General features: G+C 42.9%; 1 long non-coding RNA gene across 1 annotated transcript; it reads right to left on the bottom strand.

Annotated features, from left to right (window-relative positions):
- Nucleotides 1-264: 264 nt before the first annotated feature.
- Nucleotides 265-8,909, bottom strand: LOC139050644 (uncharacterized). Its single transcript, XR_011508991.1, has 4 exons — nucleotides 8,491-8,909; nucleotides 7,396-7,500; nucleotides 4,582-4,725; nucleotides 265-1,820 (listed from the first exon to the last, which is right to left on the bottom strand). It is a non-coding gene; the product is annotated as an uncharacterized lncRNA (long non-coding RNA).
- Nucleotides 8,910-10,844: the final 1,935 nt, after the last annotated feature.

Raw genomic sequence — 10,844 nt, 5'->3', positions numbered from 1 at the left:
TGATCGGGAGATATCACACGCCAAAACTTTTTGCGATTGGATTTTAGAAGAGAGGGGAGGTCGTGAGAAAAATATTTGTCCTTAGAAACGCGAACAGCAGAACAATAAGACTTTAAGCATACACTATTTTTCCCAAGCCGATGGTGTGGACACGAGTTAGGCCTTTTTGTAGAGACGTTTCTTTTGATTTCGATGACGACGGAGAGCTTTTGTAAACCATGGTTTAGATTTGTCATGTGAGATAGAAATCCCCAAGGGAACATATTTGTATACTAGATTTATTTATTTTTTATTTATCAATACTGTAAGCCTTGAGAGGCTCATACAGGAGTGGACATACAAACAGTACAGGCGCTTTGTTATACAGAGGGTTTGCAGCAAACTCAAACAAAAAAGCAATGGTTACAATCGACGCGCCAGGTCAGCAATAAGTAAATACAAGGAAATAAAAACAACCTATACAGTGCGTACGCCATGTAAAGTGTAAGAAGCAGTTAATACAGGAAAAAATTCATTTGGGTGTGCCTTGCAATGTACAAACAGTGTCAAGTGTAATGTATATTATCAGACGTGCGCAAGAACTAAGCGCAGTGAAGTACGAAAGAGCATATGGTCACCGGCGTGTGAAAGAAGTTGGGGCATGGCAATACGTCATTGATAACTTGAGGACGCTCAACCAAGACGACCACAATGCGGTCATCATTCCGATAATGACTCGAAGTGCCATTCGAGTGTTGACACGAATGAATGCACAGATTGTGAGCAAACGATGCAACTTGGCAGGGAATTCCACAGATGTATTGTTGAAGGGAAAAATGAGTATTTTAGTGTGTCGCAACGCGAAAAGAATGGTCTGACCCTACTAGAAAATCCTATTTGTTTTCAAACGGGTTTCATCAAATAGGGTTATGGAACGGGACCCCGTTTGATCCTGTTCAGTCCTGACCTGTTTAAATCCTGTTTATTCCTGTTTAAACCTGACCCGTTTAAATCCTGTTTAAACCTGACCCGTTTAAATCCTGTTTGATCCTGACCCGTTTAAATCCTGTTTAATCCTGACCCGTTTAAACCCGTCCTATCTAAGCCAGACCTGTTTGCCCCTGTTCAGACCTATATTTTGCTGCAATCATACCTGGTCCTTTCAGAATGGATTGATGTTGCTTAATATAATTTACTCTTAAACCTATTTTGTACATTTGTGTATTTGCGATCAGCATTGAAGAGAAGTAGATCTGCATTATGTTTGCAACAAGAATGCCACTTTCACATGTAGGTTTGCCTGGCACATTGCTTGATACGAAGATGAACACAATTTTCGGCATAAATTGATTAGCACTACCAACACTGATGTGATACATCATGAACAAGTTTTGTACGACCCACGAGTACGTTCTTTATGTATGACCTACAAGAAAATGCACCCTGAAGAAGACTGTACCTCATTTTCATATTTACTACAAGTATGCAGATGTAATTCTTGCAGATTAAGTATCTGTTCGATTACTTCTACTCGTTTTAATGCAGTGCTTTTCGTTGTAATGGTTTGTTCACAAATCCACAGTAAAGCGTAATTTTGGGGTGAAAAATGTCAGGCAAAGTATTGGCATGTACTTGTAAGTGAAAAAGACAAGTATACTTTACGTAGGTATTTCTGTACACCAACTTGAGCTTTCATTAAGTCTGAAGTCATCCGGCTTAAAAAAAAGCATGTCATAAATGTCCCAAGCACTGTTTATTGGACCTAACGGTATTTCGATGCATCCAGTCTGCCGAGAGAAGACCGCTGGAGTGGGTTGCTTGGGTGAGAGCGAGCAGGGCACCTGAAAAAGTAAAGCCAATAATTTATCTTGACTCACGCAACAGGTTGGCACATAGGCAAATTCGCCTATGTTTCCACAGATAAGAAAGGCTCAGCATTCCGGTCATAGGAGATAATGAATAAATCTTATTGAAAAATATGTGGTTTCATGCAATGCCTATGTTTCAAGGGAACATGAATTACTGTGGGAGAATAAGCTGTCATAATTAGCAGGCGATTGAAGCAAGTGTTATAGGAAAAAGATGGACACATCGTTTGATTAGCAATAATTACTAGTATTGAAGCAACAGAATACAAACATGAAATACCTTTAAAAACAACACCGACAGGTTGAGATAATAAGTCAGAAACTAAACCCTTCTGCCAGCAAAATACCGTAGTGTACTGGCTTTGACATTGCGCTGCTCAGGCAGAGGGCATGGGGTTGAATCCCGGCCACAATGGCTGCATTTAGATGGCAGGGAAATGTCAAAACCCCTATGTAAGGTCTATTGGGTACACGTTAAAGGAGACTAGGGATCCCGCCAACTTGAAGTTATAAAAACCGGGGTAAATTTCGAGATAAGCAAACTCACAAAAGTAGAAGGCCCTGGCCATGCGAAGACCATATAAAGCCTTTTAAGGTAGGTGCCAGCAGCCGCAAAATTTCTTGCAAAAGCGAAATATAGCAGAAGCGGTATTTTTCCGTAGATCACTTTTGCAAGGTATTTTACAACTTGACACCCGACATGTTGGGCATCTACGGGCAACAGCAATTCTTGCACAGATCATAGCAAACACTGTTGCACCTAGGTATACATAGACACACAGGTATAGGTACAGTTGCCGACTGATTTTCCGGACTCCGAAAATTCGGACTTGATTACTCGGTCTGCTTCACGGCACAGCCATTCTCCCCATGGACCATAATGTATAACAACTTCCGAAAGTTCGGACGCCTTGCAACCTCTCGTCTGATTTTTCGGACACTCCTTGAGCCAACTTGATCGAGAGCACCATGCACCGACTCTGACCGTTGCATCGTTCTACTTGCTGAACGACATTTTTGTTTTGAACGGAGCCTCCTTGCTGCCCCATGAAGTGGCGCTACTGCAAATCCCTGCTCATCATCATCGTCTCTGCCTGGTTTGTAGCTACAGCAGTTCCGGTCTCAGCTTAGTATGCCATGTCAAGACAATCCAGCAGCTGATTTGTTTGTTTCTTCGTGCACGACGCTGCGAGTAGGCCAGGTTTTTTGTTTGTGCAACTGATGTCGGCGTGACGATGTTTGATGAAGCAAGATGGGCCAATTCATTCCACTAATATCTAGAATAGCTACCTGTAAGCACCACCTACCTTTCAACAACATTTGCAAAGAAAAAAACCTCATCCTGAAAAGTCTGCACATGAAGACATCGGTAGCAACTTCAGCGTGGGGCCTCAAGATAATTCGGCAAGCCAAGAAATTACTGACAGCACGAGTGCAAGCATGCCAACAGGAAATCAGTGGCTGAATAATGCACCTTCTACCAATTGGTAGACAGTGCATTTTCGCAAAGCCCTAACTACAGCAGATCATTGTTCAGGAGTTCCCGGATGCACAGCTCTATGCCATTTTCACACCGACTCTAGGGAAGCACCTCTGCACAGTTGCAAGAAAAAAAGCTAGATGCCCCAAGAGAAATGAGCCCACTCAAGCCATGGAAGTTGTGTTTACCTTGTCTTCCTACAACTACTCAAAACCTAGGACTGCTGTTTTGCACAAGGGAACAAACGTCAACATTGGTGCCTCGCCCAACACAAGTGGTCTGCGCTGTAGAAGGTGCCATCAGTCAGCCCACAGATGAGGCCCACACCAGTGCTGTCAGTGTGCTGTACAAATTGCAGAAGCAGAGCCTACAAGCTTGTCTGCCTTAGTGTGATCGCACCAATGAACGAAAACTAACGAATCAAGTTTGTTTCGTGCCGAGAACAGTTGCCTCATGCTGGCTTGGTTTGTTGTGTAGGCATGTAAATAATGAAAAGGCCTGCATCACTATCTTTGAGAAAAAAAATCATGTAACAAAGCACGTACAGTACACAGGTGCAGTGTCTGTCACATACCATTTCGTGCAGTAGAGGCTACATCGGATAAACCGGCCAATGTATAAATGACTGGCAGCGTGACCAAGCAAACTTGATGCATGGGTCAGTTAGCAGTGGTAGTGCACTGCTCTCGGCGCACATGCACCTATGTTTGAAAGCTGCTTGATCGTGACAAAATATAAAGACAAAAGCGCTGGAGAGATATCTGAGGCTTTTCTTATATGTATGACGAGGAACCTAGCGCTAGCTCCTCATGCAGAGAATTACTAGACAGTGAGACTGCTTCTTATCATTGTAAAACAAGTGTCACGCTCACCATGTGATGCGTCCTTTTCGTTTCTGTGCGAACAGCATGTATTCAGATCTATTCTCCCCCTTTCACCTTTTGCACAATATCACTGTGCGAGCAATAATACTGAACTGTTAGTAGCACTCTGTCCTGTTGCCTCCTTTCTTTCCTTGTGAATTGTGTGCTAAATAAGGCTTTTTTTGGTGAAAGAGTGCTAGTTGAACGCATAAACTAGCGCCATGGCACTTTGCAATACAGGACTGTTATAATTCTCTAAAAATTTGTCCATGCAGAACAGTGTCAAAAGAACACCTTAAAGAAAGAAAATGAGTGTATCTATCATAAAGACCAATCCTTGTCTTTCTTCCTTAACATAATTTTCAATACCGATATTGAAGTACAAGCTCACCATATTATATCACCTTGTCAATGAAGCAAGGCACAAGGTGCCCAACTGTCGCGGGACCAACTTGGATGTGGAGATCAGCGCAGATCAGCAACATAGCATGGTCTGCTTACACTTCTTCTCCAGGTCCAGCCATACCTACAGCAGCTATAAAACAAGTGAGCTTAGAATCACAAGCGAAACAATATAAAAAGTGACACTGAACAAAGCAACTTTCGTTAAGCATAAATAGGATCGAAATGCTGACATTACGCCCATAAGTAACTTCACTTTGAGCAACAAAGCATCCAATTTAAGAAAGATTATATGTATCAGCTATCTATGTGAGAAAGATTAATCGAACGCCCTCTATTTGCCATACCCCTCCCCTTATGCATGGATGTCTCCCTGACTGAGTGAGCTGATCCCAGGTATAGCGTAATTAAAGGTTGTCACTTGGTGGGCCAATCCCGATACCATTGCATGACTTGTACAATAATTTTAATGTGTTGTAATGCTGGCCATCCTGCAGGCACTGCAACATTATAGCACCCATAAGGCTAATGGTATTACCTGATAAGGTTAACTAATAGGTGTCCCCAGAAGCATAACTCGGCATGTATACTCGGAGGCCATTATTATAAGAGAAGCAATGGCAGAGGTGAAGCTTTATCCTGTGCCATATGCAAAATGGCCGAGCACGCCCAGCTTCTGGTTACATTCTCACTTGTGACCACTGCAACAGGCTGACTGACATGCGTAACCAGCAGTTTGTAGGACCACATTTTCATAACCTGCTATTTGTTTTACATCTGAAGAGATCAGCCTCAAGCTCCATGATGCGCTGCACTCAAGAAGCATTATAAACTGGCAACATTTAAATGCTATGCTGCATGGTTTGTTGCATGCTTTAGGAATTTACTCATTTATTATACACATAGCTCATAGGCTCCAGTTGGAGTATTGCATGAGGTGGCAAGAAAACAAATTCTGAACTAACAAGGAGAACATTCAACAAAACAAGTCAGACCAAAGAAGAAAAAATAACATACTCTCATAATGGGACTATGTATCTGGCAGCTAGCTTCTAAAAAAGACAATTAGGAATGTTTTACTACTGGTAGCGCTTTAGGGGATGGAATGTAGAATTCCAAGCTTCATACACTTTTAAGCCACCTTTCGTGGCTTTTTGTTTTGAACTCCTATTCTCTGTACTATTATAGAAATGAATACCCCCCTCCAAAATAAAACAAAGAAAATCATGTAATGCACAGTAATGTAGCACAATAATGTAATGCACAACAGTGAATACTTAGAAAAATGTAAATAAGAACATGGAGTCTATGTGGGCACACATGTTAGAAGTCTACATGAAAGCATAATAATAAAGGTGGGCAAAGCATTTATGCTTTTGTCGGGCAACCTGCAGCAAGACATACAGGTAAAAGGATATGCATGCCTCACAACACAGTCCCTAAAAATATCTGTCACAATACAGTGAGTAGGTATATCATGCATATCTACAATAGCTCCTAATTATATTTAACTCAGAGGGGGCTACCTATGTAACTTGATCAAACTGAAGGTGGGCCAAATTCTAAATATACGATTCAAGTAGACAGAAAATGGACGTTATGAAAATGCATCTACAGCAAAAGTGTTGTACATTATTGTTGTACATTATGTCATACCTGCCAACCTGTGAACATAATATTTTGTAAAAATGCTGCAGACACTAAATTCTTTGTTGGGGACATAGCACACATTATTTCAAAGCTTGCTCTCAGCACGCCCATTGTTGCATACACACACACATTATTAATAAAGGGAAAATCGCACATCTACCCGCTCGTAGCAATTGCTACAAAAGAAACCCGTACGGATTCCTCGAAAGGAAAGCCTCACAGTTGAAAAAAAGAAACCGTCCAGGTCTGGGACTCAAACCCGGGACCACCGCCTTTCCGGGACAGCCGCTTTACCATCTAAGATAACCAGGCGGCTAGCAGATGGCCGGGCCAAGTCGAATTTGTCGACAACATGAAGCAAAGGCAAGGGTCTGACGTAATAGTTCTGCGGAAACGCGCAAGGTGTAGAGAAGTAATTAATAAAGGAGAAAAAATATTACGTCAAACCCTTGCTTTTGCTTCGCGTTGTCAAGTAATTCGACTTCGCCCTGCCATGCGCTAGCCAGCTGGTAGAGTGGCTGCCTCGGAAAGGCGGTAGTCCCGGGTTCGAGTCCCGGACCAGGACGAATTTTTCTTCAACTGTGCGGCTTTCCTTTTGAGGAACACATACAGGTTTCCTTTGTAGCAAATGGTACGAGCGGGTGGATGTCTGATTTTCCCTTTATTAATTACTTCTCTCCACCTCGTGTGTTTGCGCAGAACTATTACGTCACACACACATTATCAACCATTATTTAACTTGTCGTGCAGCACGAAAAGCAGCAGCGAACTTGAAACCAGTAACTGACAACATTTTTTTTTAGATTACAGAGCTTTACGCTGCTTCAGGAATTTATCTGACTAAACTTCCTAAAAGCAAGTGCCCCTCTGATGTTCTCGTTAGAGATATTGCATCGCTAATAATAAAGCAGTACAAGTACCATTACAATTAATTTTTTACATGCATTTTAACAATGTCATGCCGTCAATCTCTCAACAGCTTTAAAACATCTTAACCAACACAACCTCATTGTCTTTCTAAAATGACATTCATAAAATTGTAAAATGAGCCCACATTTGTAAACCCACGAAAAATTCAGGAGAGTTTCCAAACATGGATGATACCAACAAAATCTGCAGCTCGTGTAAGTGGCAGCAACTACTTTGCACACACCTTGTCACAGCATGCACATCAGGTACTTTTCCGTGCTGTTGAGGCTGCAGAAGTGCCGCAGGTGCATATGTGGAGGTGCCTCTGGTTCACAAAATCTTGCCATCCCTAAACAATAATAAATACTTATTTATTGTAATCCCTGCTGAAACTACAAACTTGTGATATAAAAAGATCACGTCATATTTTGAAAAAAGTATCATACAACCAGTTACATGAAGCTGCATCTGGTTGTGCAAATATCTGATTGTAACATCACAGGCGGTTAAATAACACGTAAATCGAACTGTAGAGAACATGAATCTACTATGAAAAGGTTCACACAAACGTACAGCTGTATAACGTGAAATGTGAATTGTACTATCAAAAAATTCCTTAGGACATGAAAAGCGTTCCAAAACCTAACTTGTCTATGCGGCGCAACAAAGCACTACTCCCAAAGGACGATGCGCTTAAAATTACAACAGACCACCTCATTTCTGGAGGGACAATACAGAAAAGAAAAAGATTTTTCGATTAAAAGGAAACATTGCTTATGTAATTTCGGCTTCTCTGCTAGATCGGAATCCTTTACAAGTACACGAAAACACACAGGACACTAATACACGTCATCTGACGACACTCTATAAACAGAAGAATTTCCGTACAAGCTAAAAATCTGGCCATGCGTCGACGAAGAAATCGGGTGCCATCTCGCGCAGCTGTTAGCTGTGACGACGACACATCGACGTACTACTTCTAGAAATGCCTGTACCATTTCTTAATGAAAAATTATGCACACAAACAGTAACTTTCTTTGCTTGAATTTTTGTGCCCATTTAGATCAAAGAACCACCCGCGCTAGCGTGCTTCATAGGTGAAAGTAAATAAACCACAGATAGAGCTGTTGGTAACATGAACACGTTTTAGGGCAATTTCCATGGAACTTTTTACTAAATGTGCATTGCGACATGAAGAACAACCATTTGAAAAGCACAATTATAATTCTTGCTGCTTTACAAATCCGGATCCGGTTGTTGTACGGATCTTGCGATACGTACAACAACGCACACTTCACGAACCATAGACAGGAAGAATGCGCGCAAGCGCCGGACTTACCTTTCTAGGCGTACTCGGAAAACGCTCCTTTTAGTGTCGCAGGTGCCGTGGCATCGACTGCACCAACGGTCCTTCCGGCGCACACACTGTTGAATTGCGGATCAACTACAGGACGTAAGAGCACAACTTTCACCAAATTCTTCCGTACAGCGCGATACGATGCGACAGTGCCAGAGGAGGAGATCCTGTTCATGAGCCCGGAACAAAGGAAGCGCGAAGGGTCATATCTTCGACATCGGCGCACCACACGAAGGATACTGCGGGCTACATTACGCGGTCCCAGGGGTTTTGTGATTCTAAATGCATACAAAATGCACCACAATTTCTCTCGGCACAGCGTACACACGATTAAACAACTACATCGGACGGCGTCAATGCAGCAAGCATCCACATGTGGCGACAACTGAGGACGGCAAAATATTATCACCTGTAACTTTACCGGCGCTCCCTGTGCTGCCATCTGTAGGCCGCCACCGAAAGCGACCATGTTTTCGGTGATCTCATGGATGGTGACGGCGTTGTATTTCGATGTTATGCGAGTCGTACAGCGTCTTGTACGACGTGTTTCAGCAACGTTGCTTTTAATAGAGAGGACAGCAATCTGCGTATACGCCGTACAGACGTCTCACCCACTTGAAAAACACAACAGCAAATTTTCAGTCTGTCGTATTTTGGGACGTTGTGACTATCGTTCTGTGCTCTGTAGTGTGACGGCCTGTAGTCGAAAATTCTGTAGTTCCTGATCAGTATTTAATAAAAATTGACAGAGGCCATTTTAAGGATATGTAAAATTATTAATACGAAATAAAATAAAAAAACAAAGGTAGAAAAAAAAATGCCTTTCGCCAAGGATTCGAACCTTGGACATGACGGTTCCGAGACAAGCATCTTACCACTGCACCACGCCGAACATGACTGCCAGTGGGTTTAAGCTATATCAAGAGTGTAAATTGCTGTCTGGGTTGCTGTTTACATTTGCATATTAAAAGCCATGATGCACTTTCACTTCACCGCGTCAACTGCCGCATCTCTAGATGAGCAAAAGCGTTGTTGCCATCGACATGTACATCGTCGAGTGCTAGACCATCGATTGTGCTGTAACGATGTCCATATTTCCTACGAAATTCAGAAATAGACAAGGGTGACCGGGGACACTGAGGGTTGTTACTGCTAATTTCGACAGTTGTCTCTTGCTCTTTACACTTTTGAGCTCGCATATAATTCGTGTGTTCAATGCAATATAGCTACATAAACACTCGTGGGTGAGTCTTCATCTCGACAGAATACTGGCTTCTCACGGCAGCGCTGTACCAGATTAATGAGACCCGAGCGAGACAGCTTTTCACGCAACTTTGTGGAACAATCCAAAGCTTCTTTTCCGCTTCGCATATGCTTGTGCAACATTTCTGGGAAATTAACTAATGTGTCAGGGTAACCGCACATGTAAGTCCACAGGCCTGTGTGCCCCATCTTACCAAATAAAACAACGCGGATACGCAGCCATTCCCGCAGATGGTATGATTTTGATCAGCGGCCGATTTTGAGGAGGCCGGTAGGGCGTTGCTGGTGCCGCGTCGTTACGGCACAATTATAACAATTGGCAACGTCGACTTTAATGCCGGTGCCGGTGTCGGAGTTGCGACTTCACAACTCTTGGCCGTCGCGACCGAATGTTTCTGTTGCGACGTCAGAATCGCTGTCGTAACGTCAGAAATGTCTGTCGCAACTTCAGAAACGTTAGGAACCTCTGTCGTACAACAGAAATTGCTGTAGTTGCAGCAGGAATCCCTGTTTCTTTTTCAACTGGGCAGGACCGGGAATCGGTTTGAAATTCGCAGCTAGCATATCGCAGTATGGTCTGTGAATGTTCCGAGGTAGTCACGCAATTTCTGTAGAGCTTGATAATGACCCCAATTTAGCACTAGGGGCTGAATTGTCAGGATGTCGAACAATAAAAAAGTTCCTCCCCAGTTCTATTCAAGCATTAAACTCGTATGCATGATACCATCCAGTATGGTTGCCACAAAGCTCCAGAATAAACCAGCTTTTGTGCCAAACAGGCGACCCTATATGGTGCCACTGTGTCCAGTATAAGCCAGTTTAGTTGCAAACAGGGCCCCTGTTAAGATCCGTTTCTGCTTGAACTGGTCGTGCCTATACCTGCTTGCATGCCAAACGGGACCCCGCTCAGCCCTGTTCATGTGTGAACTGGTCCAGTTTATACCTGTTTGCATGCCAAACGGGACCCCGTTCAGACCTGTTCGTGTGTGAACTGGTCCAGTTTATACCTGTTTGCATGCCAAACGGGACCCCGTTCAGACCTGTTGGTGTGTAAACTGGTCCAGTTTATACCT

This window comes from Dermacentor albipictus, chromosome 10 (assembly GCF_038994185.2).
Source record: "Dermacentor albipictus isolate Rhodes 1998 colony chromosome 10, USDA_Dalb.pri_finalv2, whole genome shotgun sequence".
Classification (NCBI taxonomy): Eukaryota; Metazoa; Arthropoda; class Arachnida; order Ixodida; family Ixodidae; genus Dermacentor; species Dermacentor albipictus.
Note: the sequence above shows the minus strand (reverse complement) of the source record. Positions and strands in the feature narration are given on the sequence as shown.